At 41.0% G+C, this 19,926-nt stretch overlaps 1 protein-coding gene across 2 annotated transcripts in view; it reads left to right on the forward strand.

Annotated features, from left to right (window-relative positions):
- Nucleotides 1–1,234: 1,234 nt before the first annotated feature.
- The window catches only part of TEC (tec protein tyrosine kinase), a 309,465-nt gene continuing 290,773 nt past the window's right edge, over nt 1,235–19,926 (forward strand). For both annotated transcript variants that reach the window (XM_063920970.1, XM_063920969.1), the window contains exons 1-2: nt 1,235–1,425; nt 1,544–1,696. The gene's annotated coding sequence lies outside the window, so the exon portion shown is untranslated. The remainder of the gene's footprint in view (nt 1,426–1,543; nt 1,697–19,926) is intronic.

Genomic DNA, 19,926 nt, shown 5'->3' on the forward strand with positions numbered 1-19,926 from the left:
GGTGTGATTGGTGTGGCTGGTATGAGTCTTACCCGGGATTCAAAATCCTTCCTTATTGTGTACGCTCGTCCGGGCACAGTATCCTAACTGAGGCTTGGAGGAGGGTCATAGGGGGAGGAGCCAGTGCACACCAGATAGTCCTAAAGCTTTCTTTAGATGTGCCCAGTCTCCTGCGGAGCCGCTATTCCCCCTGGTCCTTACGGAGTCCCCAGCATCCACTACGGACTACGAGAAATAGAATTATCGGTAAGTAAATTCTTATTTTCTCTAACTCGCTCTTTCCATAAACTTACCTTTAACAATCTAGCTGGCTGGAGCTGTGCTGTGGGCAGCATCCTGGTCCCGGTAGCTCCGCCCCCGTATAGCTCTGCCCCATATGCCTCCGTGTAGCTTCATCCCCTATGCCCCGTGTAGCTCTGCCCCAAATGCCTCCGTGTAGCTTCTTCCCCTATGCCCCCATGTAGCTCCGCCCCATATGCCTCCGTGTACTGTAGCCTCATCCCCTATGCCCCCGTGTAGCTCCGACCCCATTTTCCTGCCGAACGCAGACAGACAGTGACACTCGGGTGGGGGGTGAGTGGATCCTGCAAGCTGCTGGCGCTGCTGCCTGTCAGTATGACAGGTGAAGCAGCAGCAGCAGGGGAGGACAGGCGGCGCAGCACAGGGATGCAGAGCAGTGAAGGCGCCTCTCCTGTCCGGCGCCTACCTGCACTGCATCCCTTTGCTGAGCGGGTCGCGCCGGGCCTGGCGGCGATGCTTTTGCACTTAAAGAGTAACTCCCGGCCAGCGCAGCTTAAGGGCTGTAACACACGCTCCGGTTTTCCCCGGATGGCAAAAAGCCGGACAAACTTTGTCCGGCTTTTTGCCATCCGGCAGAGTCTTTCACACACAACGGCTTTGAGCCGTGTGTAATGCTGTGCGCATGTATAGCACCAGATACGGCTTGGAAAAAACCCTGTTGTGTGTGAAAGCTCCCATTCACACACACGGTTCACTGCCTACAAAGACGGCACGGCCCCGCCCCGGCAGCCTGACCATGCAGTGGATATTTCCGTCGGCCGTGCCGTGTGAAAGGACACATTGCGCAGGGGGGATCATGCACCGGGCCGATCGCTGCGCTGCGATAAACTGCAGCGTGCGATCAAGCCAGAATGACCCCCAATACCCCTGCAACACCGCTAGGTGGCGCTAGCGTACCGCACAAACCCGCAGTCCTTTCCTGCATTGTGCAACATCGTATTTCCTTATAGTCATTCGCAGCAGCACCTGTTGCTGTAATATGTGAGCTTAGTTCTCACACCTGCTTTGCATAAAGGACACCGATCAGTTAAATAGCGAATGACAGTAGATAAAGCAGCATGACCCCTGAAGTTTCCATGTGCAGAGAACCTGTCCACTGACAGAGCAGCATTACAGCGGTGGCATGTGAGTACCAGTCAGTGGGTAGGAAGTAATGTGACATCCGCCAGGCGCTGGGAGTGAGAGCTCAGATCAGTAATAGTTTAATACTGTACTCCTATATATATATATTCCTTTTCCTCAGAGGGCGTGCCTGAGCCTATGGTGACAGTGCTGAGACGCTGAGTACCTGCCCCCAGCAGTCCCTGCCACACACACTTCCGTGCCAGGCCAGCAGCAGCACCAGCAGCCTCTGCAGCCCAGCCGCCGGCACCCTGGTCGGAGACTCGCCAGCCAGGTACAGTACACCGCCTCTACCAGCGCTGCCTGTACTCTCTGCGGGGAGGGGGCGATCTGTTATCACTGCGGTAGGGATACTGATAAACGCTGACACTGGCAGGGAGATCAGACACATGTAACCAGAGATACACTGATATACTGTGTGACAACTTCCCGATATTACTACATGCAAGAGGTGACAAGTTGTTAGCTGGTGGTAGTTGTTGCTGTAAATTTCTCTGAAATACTAGTTGGTAGTAAATGGCTTTTCCAAATACCTGTGATGATTTCAGGAGGTTCTATTCATTGCAGAGGGACTAGTCGGAAAACGGAAAATAAATGTGGTTTGTATGGATGTGCTGAATCACCAAATTATATGGCGTCCCTAATGGCTGTAGTAGTTCCCCACAGGGAATCAGTGTGATTGACCACCGGTGGAGATGCTGGCGGTCACAATGCCGAAGCCGGAATCCCAAAGTGTTAAATCCCGACTGGGGCAATGCAAGTATGTTCCCCCTCTCCCCTAACCCTCCCTTCCCACAGCCTAACCTAATGCCTCCACCCGTCCCGCTCGCAGCCTAACCCTAATCAGCCCACTATACATCCGTTCAGTATGCACGATGTCAGGATACCAACATCAGTCTCCTGATCCTGACGGGATTCCGCTGTCTGTATTTTTGTATTTTGATGGGTTTTCGAATTCCGGCGTCGGAATTCCAACTACTGGGAGCCCAGCAGCCGGCATCTTATACGCATCCCCCTCCATAGATGTAGCTCTGCATGCATTTCTTCCCATTTCCCATTATTAATGTTTGATATGAGAAGTAAGGGAAGGGACTCTATCTATCTATCTATCTATCTATCTATCTATCTATCTATCTATCTATCTATCTATCTATCTATCTATCTAATATTAGAAAGTATATATTGTTAATATTTAGCTTTTGTGTGCTGAATTAAATAGCTCATCAATCAGCCGGCACAAGAGTTGTAGTTATACATAGAACATACATACTCCATGTATAAAGCAAGCACTGTAACACCTTTGTGTTCGTACAATGGAGTTCTCATCCAGCAAAGACTGTAGAACTACAGGAGATGGATCTATGAATATATCTATAAATACATGCACTCGCTGTAATCAGCAGGGTTGGTGACATTTAAGCACAGTAATTCATGTCTTATATTAATGCTCAAATCTTCTTTTGTTGGAAGTGTGAGAAATAGGTTGGGTGATCTCAGGTACCACATAAGAGAATGATCTTATCTTCCCATGCAGTTTCCCAAAGTTCATGATCCAGTCATAAGAGGCAAATGTCTTTCTGATTGTTCCTTCTACTCATAGGCATGCGCCCCACATTTTATTAGGGGGTGCACGACTGGAGTACGCATAAGTGTTTTATATATATATATATATAAAATCAACCAAAACAGGTGTCACTCACAGACTTGTATCGTGCATAAAAGCCACCCCTCCGGGTGAGTTATTTATTGAAAGTGCACTTTCAATAAATAGCTCACCTGGAGGGGTGGCTTTGATTGCGCGGGTGGGAGCCGGGGAGACAGCGCCGGGCGGGGAGGGAGGGCGCGCTGTGTGATGTGCTGACGTCACATCGCGAGGCAGTTGGACCATTACGGTGGGTGGGCTGTGCGGCCAGCCACCCAACCACGAAGAAGAAGCTGAGTGACAGTTCAGCTGTGCCGGAGTCTGACCGGCGGCGGCAGCGCAGCGGGAGGGGGTGACTGACTGTAAGTCAGGGCAGCGAGTGATGCAGGAGGTTATCCGATCATCGCTATCAGTACTACTGTACACAGACCGATGATCGGATCGTAGCAGGCGTGAGGTGCGGGAGGTGCCCGACATTAGGGGATTCCTGTGCGCACCAGGCACCCCCCGTGCGTACGCCTATGCTTCTACTGTAAACTGGACATACACTACAATTATCTGGCAGATTATCTACCAGATCTGACTAGTTGGAATAAAAATCTAGTTATAGATAAGAGCAAACAACAATCAACCATTTGCTCCCAAACACTGGATAACTGACAAAACCTGCCATGTAGACACATCAGTTAAATCTGTGATTTAACAAATGTGTGTGATTGACAGGTTTTGTATACTTTCCAGTGTTTGGGAACACGTTGTTGATTGTCATTTGCTCTCATCCATTACCAGATTTTCATTGCAACCAACCAGATCTGGCAGATAATTGTATAGTGTATGCCTAGTTTAAGTAATATTGCTATCCAGACGTCACTGTCATTGGTTTACAGGAGGCTTCCATATGGCCTTTCACAGTTTTATGCACAGCTGATAAGTATAATGGATTGGAACTTTGACTATAAAATATTACATTATGGATTTCACTATAAAACTTTACATTAGTGAAAAACAAAGTGGACTCCAATGTCCCTCTTCAGTCTTCGTTTTGTTATCAATTACTTTTGACAAGGAGCAGCATATTCTACCCTAGACTGAATGTCATCAATGAAATCACCATGAGAGGCCCCAACTATAGAATCCTTCAAAAGTAGATTCAAGACTTTCCTGTTTACCCAAGCATTCCCATAATTGTCCCTTTAGTATCTATATGCTTCTGTATTTTATGAAAAACTATTCTGTACTTCATTATTTTCGGTACTATATTATGCTATGTATCTGTTAAGCGCCTTGAGTCCTATTGGAGAAAGAGCGCTATATAAATAAAATTATTATTATTATGAGATAACAAGAAGTACATTCAGCAGTTACTATGCGACTGATACAGAGATGATCCCAAGTCCATTTGCAGAGCATATCGCATGCATTTCTGTGCTGGGCATACTTCGGAACCAGGCGTACACAAGTGTGCGTGATGCCGAGTCATCTACATATCAGATGCATTTATGCTTTCAACTGAGTTGGAGTAACTGTGTTAATCTCTGTATCTGTCCCTATATTTTTATATGAATCTGTAAACAGATACAGGTTGAGTATCCCTTATTCAAAATGCTTGGGACCAGAAGTATTTTGGATATGGGATTTTTCCGTATTTTGGAATAATTGCATACCATAATGAGATATCATGGTGATGGGACCTAAGTCTAAGCACAGAATGCATTTATGTTTCATACACACCTTATATACACAGCCTGAAGGTCATTTTAGCCAATATTTTTTATAACTTTGTGCATTAAACAAAGTGTGTGTACATTGAGCCATCAGAAAACAAAGGTTTCACTATCTCACTCTCACTCAAAAAATTCCGTATTTCGGAATATTCCGTATTTCGGAATATTTGGATATGGGATACTCAACCTGTATTCATATTTTAAGTCATCTTATTTTGTTGCTATGCCACTCATTCACTAAACTATGGACGTTTATGACAAATGGGGTCATTCTGACCTGTTCGCACGCAGCGTTTTTTTCGCTGTGGTGCGAACGGGTGCGGAATGCGCATGTGCGGTGTCCGCTGTGCGCGTGCGCGACGTTCGCCGGTTACGTCGCGGCTACCGAAGTAAGCGATCGCAGCGGCGACCGCTAAGAAGATTGACAGGAAGGAGGCGTGGATGGGCGGATCCGGACCGCTGGAGACCGTTTTCGGGGAGTGGTGAGTAAAACGCAGGCGTGTCCAGGACAACGGAGGCGGAGGAGTGAAGTCAAAGCCGGGGCCATCATCGCTGGATCCATCGCACAGGGTAAGTAAGTCCAGGGCTGCTCTACTTCTGCTTGAATTTTTTATAGCTTAGCAGGGCTGCACAAGTGATCGCAGCCCTGCTAAGCTAAAATACACTCCCCCATATTCGTGAACTATTAATCGCAGCAGCAGCAAAAACTCGGAATGACCACCCAAATTCATACAGGCATATTTAATAAGCACTGAACAATAACATTCATCGGGCGGTATTCAATTCTTTTCACTCCCTTCCACACCCATTCTGTTTCTGCTGACGGGCGTGGTATAATCATTTCAGCTTACTACCCCCGGGGTAACAAGGGCACCCACCCCTTTACACAGCTAAATCTGAAAGGAGATTGGGCATGATAATATCGCCCATATTGTGTATATTTATGGATATTAATGGTTTCTGATGTTTATTGCTGTAAACAATACGTTTTGTTACGTTCTTTTTGGACCGCTAACATTGTAGGTGAAGCACTGCTGTTTGCATTAATCTCAGAGTTCTTTCCACCTTCAGGCCACTTTTACTTAATTTATTGAAAACAACTTCTAGTAAAATGTATAAAATATACTGATATTACTCCGTCTGGCCTCCTCCTGTGATTTTCAGTTCTGTTTTTATGTTGCCAGACATAGGTGTTCATTTTTGGGGTTCTTCAAAACAACACAATGACACAATTGTATCCAGCACAGAGAGGACAGTCAATTGGTGTCATAACCCAAAATAAACAGAAATAAATGACTGCGACCAAAACATTTAACTTTAGAAAAGCTAACTTCAACATGCTGAGACGGGCACTAAACGACATTGACTGGGAAGTTTTGTTTCAAGGCAAGGACACATCGGAAATGTGGGATGCTTTAAAAGGGTTGCTTGAAAACAATATTCACAAATTCATTCCCATGAGCAGTAAACGCAGGAGTACTAAACAAAAACCAATGTAGCTTAATAAGGAGGTCAAGGAAGCAATGGCTAATAAGAAGCGTGCTTTCAAAACATTTAAATCTAATGGAGGGGAGGAGTCATTCCGGTATTACAAGGAATGCAATAAAAAATGTAAAAAGCGATAAGGGCAGCTAAAATTATAAACAGAAAAAAAATCGCTATAGAGAGTAAAAGCAACCCTAAAAAGTTTTATAAATACATAAAAAGTAAAATGTTAAAGAAGGAGAACGTAGGCCCTTTTCTCTGACGTCCTAGTGGATGCTGGGTACTCCGTAAGGACCATGGGGTATAGACGGGCTCCGCAGGAGACTGGGCACTCTTAAAAGAAAGATTAGGTACTATATCTGGTGTGCACTGGCTCCTCCCTCTATGCCCCTCCTCCAGACCTCAGTTAGTATCTGTGCCCGGCCAGAGCTGGATGCACCCTAGGGGCTCTCCTGAGCTTCCTAGAAAATAAGTATTTGTTAGGTTTTTTATTTTCAGTGAGATCTGCTGGCAACAGACTCACTGCTATGTGGGACTGAGGGGAGAGAAGCGAACCTACCTGCTTGCAGCTAGCTTGGGCTTCTAAGGCTACTGGACACCATTAGCTCCAGAGGGATCGAACACAGGCCCAGTCCTCGGTCGTCCGGTCCCGGAGCCGCGCCGCCGTCCCCCTTGCAGAGCCAGAAGAACGAAGAGAAGTTGAAAATCGGCGGCTGAAGACTCCGGTCTTCATTAAGGTAGCGCACAGCACTGCAGCTGTGCGCCATTGCTCCCTTAGCACACCACACACTCCGGTCACTGATGGGTGCAGGGCGCTGGGGGGGGGGCGCCCTGGGCAGCAATTAGATTACCTTACTTGGCGAAAAGCACATAATACAGTCTGATAAACTGTATATGTGCATTAACCCCCGCCATTAAAGTACATAAAAGGACAGAAGCCCGCCGCTGCGGGGGCCGGGCCTTCTTCCTCAGCACACCGGCGCCATTTTCTCTTCACAGCTCAGCTGGAAGGAAGCTCCCCAGGCTCTCCCCTGCAGTATCCTGGTACACAAAGGGTAAAAAAGAGAGGGGGGGCACATAAATTTAGGCGCAAAACTGTGTATATAAGCTGCTATAGGGGAAAAATCACTCAGTATAGTGTACATCCCTGTATTATATAGCGCTGTGGTGTGTGCAGTGGCGGATTTAGCGGGGGGCGATTAGGGCGAACGCCCCCCCCTAGATATACCGCCACCAGGATGGAGGCCGGGTCCCGCCGTGGTATTGGGAACTGGTGGAGAGCGGTGCAGCGCGGCGGGGGACAAGGAGAGAGAGAGCGTCCTCGCGCGTACAGCAGCTTCTGTTCTGACCACGCCCCCTCCTCCCTGTACGCGCGTTAGGACGCTCTCTCTCTCCTCGTCCCCCGCCGCGCTGCACCGCTCTCCACCAGTTCCCAATAACGCGGCGGGACCCGGCCTCCAGTGTGTGCCATCTATGAGTAGGTGTCTCGTGTGTGTCTGTGTGGTGGTGGGGGGGAGGGGTGTCCCCTGTGTCCCATTTCTCCCCCCTCTTCTCCCTGCATTATGTCCCTGCATTATTTTGCCTAATTCAGTGTGCTATATTGTGAATTTTGGCTCATTCTGCTTGCTATATTGTGAATTTTGGCTCATTCAGCGTTCTATAATGTGAATTTTGGCTCATTCTGCTTGCTATATTGTGAATTTTGGCTCATTCAGCGTTCTATAATGTGAATTTTGGCTCATTCTGCTTGCTATATTGTGAATTTTGGCTCATTCTGCTTGCTATATTGTGAATGTTGGCTCATTCAGCGTTCTATAATGTAAATTTTGGCTCATTCTGCTTGCTATATTGTGAATTTTGGCTCATTCAGCGTTCTATAATGTGAATTTTGGCTCATTCTGCTTGCTATAATGTGAATTTCGGCTCATTCAGCGTGCTATAATGTGAATTTTGGCTCATTCTGCGTGCTATAATGTGAATTTTGGCTCATTCAGTGTGCTATAATGTGAATTTCGGCTCATTCAGCGTGCTATAATGTGAATTTTGGCTCATTCTGCTTGCTATAATGTGAATTTTGTCTCATTCAGTGTGCTACGATGTGAATTTCGGCTCATTCAGTGTGCTACAATGTGAATTTCAGCTCATTCAGTGTGCTACGATGTGAATTTCGGCTCATTCAGTGTGCTATGATGTGAATTTCGGCTCATTCACTGTGCTATAATGTGAATTTCGGCTCATTCAGTGTGCTATAATGTGAATTACGGCTCATTCAGTGTGCTATAATGTGAATTACGGCTCATTCAGTGTGCTATAATGTGAATTACGGCTCATTCAGTGTGCTATAATGTGAATTTCGGCTCAATCTGTGTGCTGTTGAAACAGTATTTGTCGGCAGATAAGAACCACTTGGCCCATCTAGTCTGGCCCTTTTTTTTTTTTTTTTACATTATTTTTATCTCTAACCTTATGTGATCCTTATTTCTTTGTAAGAATATCCTTATGTCTATCCCATGCATATTTAAATTGCCCTAGTGTCTTAGCCTCTACCACCTCTGATGGAAGGAATGGCGATTCGCCAGTCTGTATCACCAGTGCGCAGGGTTCTCTCCACTAACTGGCAAAATTTTATTAGTAATGGCAACAATAGGAAATTTTAGAAGCGAACGGGAAGGGTATTACTAAGTGGGAGGGGCTATGATTAGGGGGAGGAGTTATAATTCTTAAACCGCCCCCCCTAAAAGTTAAGTCTAGATCCGCCACTGGGTGTGTGCTGGCATACTCTCTCTCTGTCTCTCCAAAGGGCCTGGTGGGGGAACTGTCTTCAAATAGAGCATCCCCTGTGTGTGTGGTGTGTCGGTACGCGTGTGTCGACATGTCTGAGGTAAAAGGCTCCTCTAAGGAGGTGATAGAGCGGATAAGTGTGTGGGAGGGTGTCTCCGTCAAACAACGCCGACACCTGTTTGGATATGTGTAAGTGCTGGGGTAAAATTATTGCACAAAAGGTTAGGGAACAGAAAGGAAATCTACCCTGGTCTGTCCCTATGTCACAGAGTCCTTCAGAGTCTCTCTATGTTCACTATCCAAAATAACAAAGTATCGACACGGAGTTTAACTCCACTGTCGACTACGATAATGCAAAGTTACAGCCAAGAGGGCTAAAAGATATTCAATATATGATTATTGGAATAAAAGATGATTTGCATATCACTGATGACTCATCTGTCCCTGACACGAGAGTACACATGTTAAGGGTAAGAAATTTCCCTCCTCTCATGAGGAAAAAGAGCGGGAATCTCCAGACAAGAGACGGCAGCTTCCCACAAGAGAATTCTCAGGCTGTATCCTTTCCCCACTAGGGCCAGGATGTGTTGAGAATCTTCCCCTTGGGTGTCCTGTTTGCACTAGCTATTCTCAGGGATCCTGCAGATAGCGTGCACATTCTAGTATACTACCCAGACCGGCGATTGTGTCGGCATGGGTTTATAGCGCTGTGGCAGCGTGGACAGGTACCTTATCAGCAGAGATTGAGACCCTAGTATGCATATAAATATTTTAAGACACAGAAAGATTTGAAAGCGCTGACACTCTGTATATATGTATATATAAAATATATTTATTTATTTTAACTTGAGTTTCTTAATTCCACACCATAAAATACAAAAAATATAAAATCAGCAATACATTTAAAAACACAATTTATCCATATAGTAAACCATGTATATAACCCTCTTTTCTGGTCCCTAGAGACTGATAGCAACTACTGGTTACTTTATTCTCAACACTATTGTGTCAATTAAGTCTCTGTGGAACAGAAAAGCTCCTTATTCCCTGCAGCACAATATCTTTACTCACTTTGTAACTATTTGTACAGGACAGAAACACATATAAGGTTTCCAATTATTCTTATTAGAACACCATAACACTCCTTTTTTATAATAACATTCTAAGGTCCACAATATGAAGATTTCCTTTGCTTGGTAATTGAATTTTGTTTAACGTTCTGACGCCAGATTTTAATCAGGAGAATGAACTGCAGTATGTTGGAGTCTTTGATTCAAAGATTAAACAGCGTGCACGCTGCTAGGGTATTTCAACTGTCTCCCAGCACAAGCAAAAGTCAATTGCACATAAGATGTTGAAACATGGCCATGTATAGATTAAGCAACAACTTTACCCCTCTTGGTGTCCGTGGAGAATTATCACTGGTCTGTAGAACTCCCGGCTCTGGTAGCTAAATTCCATTTACTTGAGCCAAGTCTGGAGATCCAAATCCAGTTCCACGTGGGTACACAAGGCTTACAAGGATAGCCGTTAATTGTGTTTGCTGATGCTGCTAAAACGCGTTTCTCCGCCTCACATCACCATCGGCGGCTTCATCAGTTAGTAAGTGTCCAAGGTGTCCTGGAGATCTTTTTATTTCAAATTTTCTAGCCATTTTGAACGTAGACAAGAACAACCTGTAGTGGAGAACACCTGGCTTCCTGTTAGACCGCCAGGATTTCTTAGATGTGGAAAAATGGCATGTAATACATGTAAACATACAAATAAAAAAGAAATAAATTTCATATCTAATCAGAGTGGAGAAGTTTTTCAAATTAAACAATTTATTAATTGTAGGTCCACTTATGTTATGTACATTGTGCAGTGTGGCTGTGGAAAGCAATATGTAGGTCGCACTACACGTACATTAAATATAAGATTCATGGAACATTGGAGGAACATCAACAAAGGGATTAAAACACATCCGCTTTCCAGCCACACTGCACACTGTTCTTATTCTACATTTAAAGATATCAAAATTAAAGGGATTGAACAGATAAAATCTACTAGTAGAGGGGGGGATAGGTTTGGTCAATTATGCCGACGGGAAGCATTCTGGATTTTTAGGCTAAATACTATGTTCCCAAATGGACTTAATGATACAGTAGAACTTAACAACATATAAGATATCATTATGAAAGTAAGATCCATTGGGAAGATAAAAATTCTGGGATAAACATAATTAGTAGGAGGAGCCCCTTAAATAATATGGATATTAATATATTTATGTTTTCATTGTCCTCTTTGAGATGCAATCTCGGTGACTTGAGACGTTTATCGGGGTCACCGGAAAAGATAAAATAAAATAATGGGGGACAATGAAGACATAAATAAAAACAACAAGGAGTTTATATGTGTTAGAGATAGTATTCACTGCTAGTGAATGCTTATGGTAAAGGACTAAGTGGGATCTATAGTACACAGATGAAAATTATGGTTTGAGGATTTTCTATACAGGGGGTCAAAATAGGGTAAGTTATTAGAGTATCTCACTTTCGAGTATAAGATCATCTCATTTCTATTCCTATCATGGGAATGGAAGATCTGATAGAAAAAAACCGAAGATGATGGGGAATCTTTATAGTAAATCTATCTCTCCATAAGGAGAGATAGTAGCTAAAAATCTTGGGGGGTATGTAGTAGTAGGTTTGAGTCTCCTTTTTCTCCTAGATGATATCTATGGATAAATGCCGAATGAGATCGATTGGCACACAGATATAAATCTGTGATATCCAAAATTAATTAAATTAATTAGATTATATACATAAAATAAATAAATGAAATAAACTAGTTAATATAAATATAAAAAAACACTAGTAGGGGTTATAAATAACATTATAAAGAAGTGTGTCTCAAAACAAAAATATAAATAAAAATAAAAATATAGATATAAAAGAACATAAACTATGATTAGCCAACTAGTAAATAAATAACTAACAGTACTAATATAAATAAGGGTTTATTAATGGTATATTTATAGGATGAAATGTAATGAATGGATTAGTGTAATATAGATACTATGTTACCCAGGTATTTAATTGGTAATTGAGTTTAAAAAAAAAAATATATATATGAAAGTGTAATAATGAAAGTATTTATAAGAGGTGGTTCCGATGATACTAACTTGTTCTTATTATGAAAGACTATTGATGATAATGAGGAGTCTGTGTTATAAATGCAAATAAGGTCTGAAATTATAGATCTCAATATAGCTGTGCAATAGTGATCCAACGTATGTAAAAACGGACTCAGGTGTTGGCGTGTATCCAGGTGAATAGAGGTCGGACAGAGGGTAACAACAATAAGAACGAGGTTTGAAACGCAGCGGATGTGCGCATGCGCGCACCGCGAAAATTTGAAATAAAAAGATCTCCAGGACACCTTGGACACTTACTAACTGATGAAGCCGCCGATGGTGATGTGAGGCGGAGAAATGCGTTTTAGCAGCATCAGCAAACACAATTAACGGCTATCCTTGTAAGCCTTGTGTACCCACGTGGAACTGGATTTGGATCTCCAGACTTGGCTCAAGTAAATGGAATTTAGCTACCAGAGCCGGGAGTTCTACTGACCAGTGATAATTCTCCACGGACACCAAGAGGGGTAAAGTTGTTGCTTAATCTATACATGGCCATGTTTCAACATCTTATGTGCAATTGACTTTTGCTTGTGCTGGGAGACAGTTGAAATACCCTAGCAGCGTGCACGCTGTTTAATCTTTGAATCAAAGACTCCAACATACTGCAGTTCATTCTCCTGATTAAAATCTGGCGTCAGAACGTTAAACAAAATTCAATTACCAAGCAAAGGAAATCTTCATATTGTGGACCTTAGAATGTTATTATAAAAAAGGAGTGTTATGGTGTTCTAATAAGAATAATTGGAAACCTTATATGTGTTTCTGTCCTGTACAAATAGTTACAAAGTGAGTAAAGATATTGTGCTGCAGGGAATAAGGAGCTTTTCTGTTCCACAGAGACTTAATTGACACAATAGTGTTGAGAATAAAGTAACCAGTAGTTGCTATCAGTCTCTAGGGACCAGAAAAGAGGGTTATATACATGGTTTACTATATGGATAAATTGTGTTTTTAAATGTATTGCTGATTTTATATTTTTTGTATTTTATGGTGTGGAATTAAGAAACTCAAGTTAAAATAAATAAATATATTTTATATATACATATATACAGAGTGTCAGCGCTTTCAAATCTTTCTGTGTTTTATTGTTTCTATAAGGGTAGAGTATCCCTTAATTATATGAAGGCTGCGACAATTCTGTCTATATAAAACCTGGGTATTTGGTTGGCGCCGGGAAAAATTCTATCCTTGTCTTTTTCAGTTTTATTACTCATCCCTGGCTGCTAATCAAATAAATTGATAAATATACCAATTTCTTTAAAAAAAAAAAAAAAAAATTTTTTTGGGCGACATAAATTATAGTACTGTATTAAAAAATAAAATGGCATCTTTAAAATGCCTTTCTGAAAGGTTGGAAAGAAGAAATTCATACCTTAAAGGGATAGGTTCTAGCAATATTGCCAATGTAGAAGATAATGACATAGGAGATATGCACAGACTATTTAATAAATTAGAAAATCTATGTAATGATGAAACGAGACACTGGTGGGACCAGATCACCCTACAAAAATATATAGATGGTGATCTGATACCGAGGGGACTTAGAATCTTAAAGAACCCCACATTTGGGGAAGATACTAAGTTCACAACAGATTGGAACCAGATTTTAGATGCATGTTCTAAGAATCTAATGAGATTGCTAATTAGATATAGAGAAGGAAAGGTACAAGCCCTACAGACAGAAATAGAGCAAATACAGAACCTTTTAAAAGCATATGAAACTAATCCAGAATACAAAATAAGAGACACAAAGGTAAATAAAAAAATTGAAGAATTCGAACAAACCCTAATTATGAGAAAGGAACATAAAATGAATAGAGATCTAGGAGACTATGAAAAAGGAGAAGTAAGGGAATATAATAGAAAACAGAGAAACAATAGTTTCTATACCCCTCAAAGGGAGAGAAAAACTGTTAAATTCCAAAGATATTCAAATATACAGTATAAAAATAAGAAAAGAGGACAAGGGGAAGGGTCTCATACATATGGCCGGGGAGAAATAGAAAACTGGGAACAAAAACCCAGGACATTTATTGCCCGCAATAGATATGAACCCCTTGAACAAACCCCAAAACATGATTATAGCCCAATAGAAAGGAGAAATAGGAATAGGTTCAGATACAGAAAATCAGAAACTGACGAAGACCCCGAATCACCTGGGAATCTCCCTTTTTTAGAAAGACGCCACCTCATGTCCCGAGAAACCAATATGGGACAAACCAAAAGGCTAAGAGAAAGAGAACAAGAGGATCGAGAGGAGGGAGGGGGAAATCCCACAAAAAGTATTTGCGTCAGATAAAGGAGGAAGGAACAGGTAAAGGTATTTTTAACCTATCCTCAAAAAAACTTAGTAAAGATCAAATTCTCCTTTTAGAAAAGGGTTTAAATTTTGCCCCTGTATCCCGACCAAATCTGTTCACTCTATTCGTGGATTTAAATAAATATACAAGGACATTGAGCAGAAAAAGGTATTTTGCCTTAAAAACAATGAAAAAATATAAAATGTCAGGAAATCCAATAATTTTGGATGGTGAGGATCAGGAAGCTCTTAATATTTTGGAGTCTCTTGAAGATACTCCTGACCAACAAGATGACTATGAGAAAATATATGACACGAGAAGAGTGAACAGATTTAAAATGAAATCAGAGTTCTACCCACTGCAATATAAGGGACCTTATATTGAGAGCTTTTATACTAGTACCCTAGAACAGTTTAAATTAATGTGTGAAAGGGCTGAAAAAAGAAAATACAGAGACAATCTGAGTAAAGGAGAGAGAAAAGCCCTAAAAATACTGTATTCTGATAAAGAAATAATTATTAAACCAGCAGATAAGGGCGGTGGGATCGTGATCCTTGATGTATTGGATTACATACATGAGGCTCAGAGGCAACTAAATAACAAGAACTTTTACGTCAAGTTGGATCGTGATCCCACCGCCCTATATCAGAAAGATCTGAAGGATATGTTGGATATGGCCCTTGGTAGTGGCGCAATCTCCAAGGAAACTTTTCACTTTTTATATAATTTACATCCCGTCACACCCACGTTTTATTATTTACCGAAACTTCATAAATCACTTCAATCACCCCCTGGGCGCCCTATAATTTCTGGTGTGGGTTCACTAACAAATAATTTGTCATCATTTGTTGATTTTTATTTGCAGGGTCACGTGGGGAGTCTGAGGTCATATATTAAAGATACAAAAGATTTTTTAAACCTAATCAAAGCAATGGAGTGGAAACAAAAGTACACTCTGTTGACATGCGACGTAGAAGCGTTATACTCAAACATTCCGCATGATTTGGGTATTAAAACAACCAAATATTATCTGGATAAAGATGTAGATATGACGGACTCCCTACGTGACTTCATATTAAAATCGATAAAATTTATTTTAGAACACAATTGTTTTCTTTTTGATAATTGCACGTATTTACAAACACGGGGGACCGCGATGGGGACGAGGTTCGCTCCGAGCTTCGCGAACCTCTATATGGGTCAGTTTGAGGAGGAGATGATATGGGGTGGGGAGTTCGGAGCGAACCTCGTCCTATACGGTAGATATATAGATGACTTATTTTTCATTTGGGATGGGGATGCACATTCAATTGATTTATTCCTCACATACATGAATAATAATAAGTATGGCCTCAAATTCACATCTACATCTAATAAAGATCACATTAATTTTCTGGACATTGCGATATCAGTTGAGGGAGATAGATTAAAAACTGCCACATATATAAAACAAGTGGACCAAAGTAGATATCTTAATTATAGAAGTTCACATGCAAAAAGTTGGAAGAACAATATTCCGAAGGGACAGTTGATTAGACTTAAGCGGAATTGTTCAACAGAAGAAGTGTTTGAAAAACAGGCACAGACTATGATTGAATCATTTTTGGAACAGGGGTATCCATGGGGTATTATACAAAGTGCTATGAATGATGTCAGAAAATTGGATAGAGGGCAACTTCTAACTGTGGAACGGAAAAATAAAAGGGATGTTGAAATAACAAGTCTAGAGGAGGGAAGATCAGCCCTATTCACGACAAAGTATAACAGCTGTGCCTATGAAATAAAACGAATTATTAAGAAAAATTCAGAACTCCTCAAAATGGATAGAGTTTTAAAGGATGTGGTAGATCTAAATGGTACAATAATCTTTAGAAGATCTGAAAATCTAAAATCAAAATTGGTTTCTAGCCATTTTGAACGTAGACAAGAACAACCTGTAGTGGAGAACACCTGGCTTCCTGTTAGACCGCCAGGATTTCATAGATGTGGAAAAATGGCATGTAATACATGTAAACATACAAATAAAAAAGAAATAAATTTCATATCTAATCAGAGTGGAGAAGTTTTTCAAATTAAACAATTTATTAATTGTAGGTCCACTTATGTTATATACATTGTGCAGTGTGGCTGTGGAAAGCAATATGTAGGTCGCACTACACGTACATTAAATATAAGATTCATGGAACATTGGAGGAACATCAACAAAGGGATTAAAACACATCCGCTTTCCAGCCACACTGCACACTGTTCTTATTCTACATTTAAAGATATCAAAATTAAAGGGATTGAACAGATAAAATCTACTAGTAGAGGGGGGGATAGGTTTGGTCAATTATGCCGACGGGAAGCATTCTGGATTTTTAGGCTAAATACTATGTTCCCAAATGGACTTAATGATACAGTAGAACTTAACAACATATAAGATATCATTATGAAAGTAAGATCCATTGGGAAGATAAAAATTCTGGGATAAACATAATTAGTAGGAGGAGCCCCTTAAATAATATGGATATTAATATATTTATGTTTTCATTGTCCTCTTTGAGATGCAATCTCGGTGACTTGAGACGTTTATCGGGGTCACCGGAAAAGATAAAATAAAATAATGGGGGACAATGAAGACATAAATAAAAACAACAAGGAGTTTATATGTGTTAGAGATAGTATTCACTGCTAGTGAATGCTTATGGTAAAGGACTAAGTGGGATCTATAGTACACAGATGAAAATTATGGTTTGAGGATTTTCTATACAGGGGGTCAAAATAGGGTAAGTTATTAGAGTATCTCACTTTTGAGTATAAGATCATCTCATTTCTATTCCTATCATGGGAATGGAAGATCTGATAGAAAAAAAACAAAGATGATGGGGAATCTTTATAGTAAATCTATCTCTCCATAAGGAGAGATAGTAGCTAAAAATCTTGGGGGGTATGTAGTAGTAGGTTTGAGTCTCCTTTTTCTCCTAGATGATATCTATGGATAAATGCCGAATGAGATCGATTGGCACACAGATATAAATCTGTGATATCCAAAATTAATTAAATTAATTAGATTATATACATAAAATAAATAAATGAAATAAACTAGTTAATATAAATATAAAAAAACACTAGTAGGGGTTATAAATAACATTATAAAGAAGTGTGTCTCAAAACAAAAATATAAATAAAAATAAAAATATAGATATAAAAGAACATAAACTATGATTAGCCAACTAGTAAATAAATAACTAACAGTACTAATATAAATAAGGGTTTATTAATGGTATATTTATAGGATGAAATGTAATGAATGGATTAGTGTAATATAGATACTATGTTACCCAGGTATTTAATTGGTAATTGAGTTTTTAAAAAAAATATATATATGAAAGTGTAATAATGAAAGTATTTATAAGAGGTGGTTCCGATGATACTAACTTGTTCTTATTATGAAAGACTATTGATGATAATGAGGAGTCTGTGTTATAAATGCAAATAAGGTCTGAAATTATAGATCTCAATATAGCTGTGCAATAGTGATCCAACGTATGTAAAAACGGACTCAGGTGTTGGCGTGTATCCAGGTGAATAGAGGTCGGACAGAGGGTAACAACAATAAGAATGAGGTTTGAAACGCAGCGGATGTGCGCATGCGCGCACCGCGAAAATTTGAAATAAAAAGATCTCCAGGACACCTTGGACACTTACTAACTGATGAAGCCGCCGATGGTGATGTGAGGCGGAGAAACGCTTTTTAGCAGCATCAGCAAACACAATTAACGGCTATCCTTGTAAGCCTTGTGTACCCACGTGGAACTGGATTTGGATCTCCAGACTTGGCTCAAGTAAATGGAATTTAGCTACCAGAGCCGGGAGTTCTACTGACCAGTGATAATTCTCCACGGACACCAAGAGGGGTAAAGTTGTTGCTTAATCTATACATGGCCATGTTTCAACATCTTATGTGCAATTGACTTTTGCTTGTGCTGGGAGACAGTTGAAATACCCTAGCAGCGTGCACGCTGTTTAATCTTTGAATCAAAGACTCCAACATACTGCAGTTCATTCTCCTGATTAAAATCTGGCGTCAGAACGTTAAACAAAATTCAATTACCAAGCAAAGGAAATCTTCATATTGTGGACCTTAGAATGTTATTATAAAAAAGGAGTGTTATGGTGTTCTAATAAGAATAATTGGAAACCTTATATGTGTTTCTGTCCTGTACAAATAGTTACAAAGTGAGTAAAGATATTGTGCTGCAGGGAATAAGGAGCTTTTCTGTTCCACAGAGACTTAATTGACACAATAGTGTTGAGAATAAAGTAACCAGTAGTTGCTATCAGTCTCTAGGGACCAGAAAAGAGGGTTATATACATGGTTTACTATATGGATAAATTGTGTTTTTAAATGTATTGCTGATTTTATATTTTTTGTATTTTATGGTGTGGAATTAAGAAACTCAAGTTAAAATAAATAAATATATTTTATATATACATATATACAGAGTGTCAGCGCTTTCAAATCTTTCTGTGTTTTATTGTTTCTATAAGGGTAGAGTATCCCTTAATTATATGAAGGCTGCGACAATTCTGTCTATATAAAACCTGGGTATTTGGTTGGCGCCGGGAAAAATTCTATCCTAATATTTTAAGATGCTGTCTTAAGTGATAGATATATAATTATAAAGCATGCCCAAAGGAACATGAGTATACTGGGTCCTAGAGACAAAAGCTATGTCGATTTCTGCTTGACGTGTCCTGTAGAATATACATTGGACAGATGATGCCGACTTAAGAGGCATATGGAAGGCTGAGGATTGTGTGGAGAAAGGTTCTCGGGCCTGGTCTCCACAGTTATAGCTGGTAATTCTGATATTTTGCCTTATATTCCTGCACAGCATAGGAAAGCACGACATTATTAAATGCAGCTTTTCGAATAAAGAAACAAGAAAGTCTGAGGTGCGTCCTTTCTTGTCAGAGCCGGGGGCAGAGGAAAGAAGCTGTACAACACAGCTAGTCCCCAGGAACAGAAGTCCTCCCCGGCCTCTACAAAAATCCACCGCATGTCGCTGGGGCTCCACAGGCGGAGCTAGGCCCGGTGGGGACACGCCTTCATAAGTTCAGCCACAAGTGGGTTCACTCCCTGTTAGATCCCTGGGCAATAGAAATTGTATCGCAGGGATACAGGCTGGACTGTGAGAAGATGCCCCCTCACCGAGGACCCGACGGGCTTCCCCCCAAGAGAGGGAGCCAGTGTTAACTGCAATTCGTAAACTGTATCTTCAACAGGTGGTGGTCAAGGGTCCCCTCCTTCAAGAAGAGGGTGTTAATATTCGACCATGTTATAATCCCGAAACCAGACGGTTCGGTTAGACCCATATTGAATTAAAATCCCTGAACATATACCTGAAA

This window comes from Pseudophryne corroboree, chromosome 1, assembly GCF_028390025.1.
Source record: "Pseudophryne corroboree isolate aPseCor3 chromosome 1, aPseCor3.hap2, whole genome shotgun sequence".
Taxonomy (NCBI): Eukaryota; Metazoa; Chordata; class Amphibia; order Anura; family Myobatrachidae; genus Pseudophryne; species Pseudophryne corroboree.